We start from the raw sequence: 4,883 nt of genomic DNA on the forward strand, positions 1-4,883 counted from the left end.
TGTAGGGCGCGTGCACTCGCCAGACAGACAGAGACATAGAGACAGAAAGCGAGAAATCACCCCCCAGGGGCGATGGTCACACCGCAATCCCTTCTCCTCCAATCTCCTCTCGGGATCTTGGGCACGCACGCACACGCACCCGGCGTGAGTTTTAAGCCACCGGGTCCGGGACACGAACCGCAGTTCACTACGTGGGAGTCCAGCGACATAGCCATTACGCTAACTGCTGGTTCCCGAGACCTCTAGATTTTTAAAAAAATCGTTTTATTTAACTTTATTAATTTAATTTGACCAGAGAGGGACAGAGTGAGGGGGAGAGGGAAAGTGAGAAAGCAAGCCACCAGGTTTGGGACTTGAACCGTGGTCGACCATGTGGGAGTCCAGTGCTCTTAACCACCACACCACCTGCCAGCCCCGGAGTCCTCTAGATCTTTTTCTGGTTGAGACACAGCCTGTGCAAGATCACCCAGCAGTTTGGAAAGGAGGCTTGAGTCCAAGAGGGTGTCCCAGCCAGGGCCCCTCCTCAGGCGTTGGCCGAGCCCTGGGCTCCCAGCTCTAAGGGCCATGTACACCACTCCACTTTGGATCTCTGTCTTCCCCCGGAGGGGTGTGGTAAGGGGGATTGACAAGGTTGCATCCCAGGGGCCTCCCCAGCGACCCTCTGAGGCACTGCTGAACCAAGCAGGCTGGCTCAGGGGCCATCCATCCCAGACCTTCCTCGGGGAGGTCCAGCCACCTGGCCCCTCCCCACCCAAAGCCAGGCATGGCTAGTTTCCAGCAGCCCAGCGTGTACTAGGGGAGGCTGTGCTGGTAAGGAGAGCGAGGGACACAGAAGTAAATGGAAAGACGAGAGGGTGGGCAGAGAGAGGCAGAGACAGATCTGGGGGGAGAGGAGCAGGCGCGGCCCCAGCCTCATCCCAGCACCGGGGGCAGGGGAGCACAAGCAGCCCCTCCAGTCAACATGCCAGTTCCTTCCCATGAGCACTGGGAAGCTGATGCCAAGGCAAGTGGGCACCTCTGGGCTGGCCATTTCCATGGCTCCCCCCCACACACACACTTTGCATATGGCTGTCATGGCAACCAGTGGCCACACAGGCATGAGCATGGGGGCCTCAGGCCCTGGACCAGGCCATGAGGGTGACAGCTGTGCCGGCTGCCCTGGAGTACATGCTCTGCGTAGCGTGGAGGGGCAGAGGGCCATGGGGGCCTTGGGCATTTGTCCTCAGGGTGGCCAGGGCGCTGAGCACACCTGCTCGCCCCACCCAGCTGAGACCAGGACCTCGGGGACCTCGGAGATAGACCTGGGCCAGCAGATGAGCTGCACGGGCTGCGGCACCTGGATGTGGGTGCACAGATATGCTATAGGGGGGTGCGAGTACGCAGGGCTTTCGACAGAGTCCCAGAAGGAGCCGTGCCCCGAAAATGTTAAACACACTGAGTCCACTTTACAGCTGGGAGACTGAGGCTGGGAAGTTCTGGCCGAAGGGCAGCCAGCAAGCTGAGCAGAGCTGGACGGAGGCTGGGGCTTGGACATCTGTCCAGTGCTCCTTCAGGGTTTTTGGTCTTCAGAGAAATGGTGCACCTGTGCTGGCAGCCACACTAAGACGCTCCCTGGCAACGGGGCCACTCTGTCCCGCCACTCCTGTGAGCCCCATTAGGGTCCCGGGTTGCTCTAACCCTCCTACTCTCTGTACCCGTCTTCTCTTCTGCAAAAGGGAGAGGAAGAGGAGCCCCCTGAAGGCGGAGTGAAACGGGAAGATGGGCACAGGGGTGCACCATGGTCCGGCGCCTGACAAGCATGCCAGTGGTAGGAACAGCCGAGCTCGCCGTCTCTGTGTCCCCTCACTTCCCGCACCCACGGCCTTCCCGAGGGCTCTGGGCTGACTGGTCCCCTTCTTCCTTACCCCATCACTGCGGCATCGAGGCCCTGTCCTGACACACTTTGGATCGACATGATTGGACTGACACGCATTTCTGGGCTCTGAGAGACTGTCCCCTGCTGGACCCCCATCCGCACAGTGAGGAGGTGCACGTCTCTGAGGGGCCCTCTCGGCGCCGATGCGACGTGCCACACTGAGTGGCCCCGGGGCCCGGTGTCCTCTGCACATGCTGCCCTCGCCAGATCCTGGTTTTGTCTTCCATGTGCCTGGCCCTATCTTGTGCCACGCCCACCCTGCCCCACGGTGGACTGGCCAGTGCCCGCTGTGCCATCGGCTTTCTCAACCATCCCTGCACTCACCCGCCCTGGACCCTGAGGCTGGGACTGCAGCTGGGGGTTTCCAGCTAATCCGATGCTCGCTCTCTCTGCTCGCCCCTTACCCCCAAGCTTTGCTGCATACCCTGACTCTGCCGGGGTCTCCAGAGTGGCCAGGGCCTGCCTCCAGAACTGGCACGTGTCATCATTACGCCTCCCTGTGGCTGTGCCCGTTCTGCTTCATCCCTGCACCTGAGCCCTCAAATGGAACACGGGGTGGGGGGGGTGAATTGGGAGTGGGGGAGCGGATCCCCAACCACCTTGGCAGTAGGAGAAGTGACAGCTTCCACAGGCACACAGCTGTAAGAGCCTGGGCAGCCTGGGCTTAAATCCCGGCTTCACCACATATTAGCTGTGTGACTTTTGGCAAGTTGTTTAACCTCTCTGAGCCTTGGGCTCCTCGTCTGTGAAACTGGAGTAACAGTGGCCACGTGGCAGGGCAGTCGTGAGAGTTAAACGCTTGGCACGTGTGGGTTTGTGGATCCCTGCAACATCAATCGCGTGGCTCAGCAGGACAGGGGCTGCCTGACAAACCTCTTCTAGCCCTCAGGGGTCTAGCAGGCCAGGTGACCGTGGTTGTGAAAACCCCTAGAATGGCGGCCCTGTAAGATCCCCAAGGGACCTCACCCTAGGAGGCTGGCATGGCCGTGGTGTGGGGCACAGGGTGCAGGGGAGAGCAGAGTGGAAAGGCAGGGAAAGGAGGCCGAGGGAGCTGGGGCTGGGAGCAGCCTCACACGCCAGCACTAGGAGCCCCGCCTTGGCCCTGCAGGTGGTGGGAGCCCCGGCAGGTGTGAGAGCAGACGGCAATGGGCCCAGAGCTGTCCTTGGGGATCTAACAGCCGGGGGCAGACACAGAGGTCCGCAGTCAGCACAGAACATGGAGAGTCTGGAGAGACACCGCCGGGCAGAGGCCGGTTTTCACCGGCTTTTGTCTGGCAGGCCTGGAGCCATGAGGGCAGCGCAGAGAGGCCTCCCTATCATACAGATGAGGAAACTGACTCAGAGAGGAGAGAGTCAAGCCCAGAACCCACACCTCCAAATTCCTCCCACAGGGCTCTTCCTTTTGTTTTATTCCCGGCCTCCTCACCCACAAGTGGCTGGCATGGGCCCAGGGAGGCAGGGACGGGCCAGGATCACACAGCAGGATCCCTGAGCCTTGGTGTAGCACCAGGAGGCTTCTCGTTTGAAATGTGCTTGGGGTGACCTCACCCAGGAGAGGTCAGGGGCCCACAAGTGGTGCTCCCCGACTCTGGAGCTCCTGAGGAAGCTGTCTGGCATCCTTCAGGGGAACTTCGAGAGGCTTTGGGGCACCAAGGGGCACTTTCAGTGAGGCCCAGAGCCAGCAGTGCCCAGGGCAGTTCGCTTCATTACAGAAGGGATGCTCTCACCTTTGGCGGACTCGCCTTCTGCAGGTCCTGCTGTGCACCCCACGGTCTGCATGTGCCGTTTGATTTAGTCCCCACACCCACCCGTGAGGCTGGAGCTGTTAGCCTGATCTCAGGGGAGCAGAGACAGGCTCAGAAAGTGTAAGTAACCTGTCTACACTCACACAGCAGACAGCCATGGGCAAATCCAGTCGGTCAGAGTTAGGCAGCCTGGAGGTTACTGGGGTGTGGGAGACACGCACGCCAGCAGGAACAGGCCTCCAACGCCAGGCTGCTCACAGGTGCCCACGCGCACAGGTGCGTGGACGCAGCGCTGCTGCCACTCAGAGTGGGGTGGGTGGGGTGGGGGTGTCTCTGGAACTGGGGAGCAGGGACAGTTTCTCAGAGGAGGAAGCTGACTAGGCCTTGAAGGAGAAGCAGGGCTTGGCTGGGTGGGCAGGACAGCCTTGGGTTCTTAGCCACCTTTTTGTACCTTGACACCTCCTCCCATCAGAAGCCTGGACTCAGCGCCTGTGGCAGGGCCGGAAGGAAGGAGACTGTGTTGCGTGGCCGGGTCTGATTCAGACGGGTCCCTGGGCATGGAGCCGGCTCTCTCATCTGACTCCTTGGGCTTTAGGAATGTTCAACTTTCCATTTTTTTCTATTCAGGTTTTTGCCATAGGGTGTGTGTACTCAGAGAGAGACAGAGAGAAAGAGAACTAACCCCCGGGGGGATGGTCACACCACAGTCCCTCCTCTACTCTCCTCAGGATTTGGGGCATGCACGCACACATGCTGGGCATGAGTCTCAAGCCGCTAGGTCTGGGACTTGAACTGCAGTTACCCATGTGTGAGTCCAGTGCTTTACCCACAACACCACCTGCTGGTTCCCCAGCTTTTCATTTTGCCAACACCTCTGTCCCTTGGAGTGGGGTGCGGGAGGAGCTTTGGGGGCGTGGGGGGACTCGTTCTCCAGAGCTGACTGCGGGTTGTCAGATGACATGGCACAGCCTTCGGGGGAGAGGCCTATCCCTCTGCCCTGACCCCCTTCTCACTGCTGCTTATAATCAACAGCCACGACTCAGTGTGAGACGTCCTGACCATGGAGTGCCGGGCCCTGGACTCAAACCAGAGCATGTGGCGGGTTGAGTCCCAGCGCTGGCCCTGCAGAAGCCAGGGTGAGTTTCTGAACTTCCGGGGCCCGATTCTCTCATCTGTGAAACTGGGTCAGAAACAGCCCCAGGGACCCGGTGATGATGACGAGC

Source organism: Tupaia chinensis, unplaced genomic scaffold, assembly GCF_000334495.1.
Source record: "Tupaia chinensis unplaced genomic scaffold, TupChi_1.0 Scaffold000146_1, whole genome shotgun sequence".
NCBI classification, from domain to species: Eukaryota; Metazoa; Chordata; class Mammalia; order Scandentia; family Tupaiidae; genus Tupaia; species Tupaia belangeri.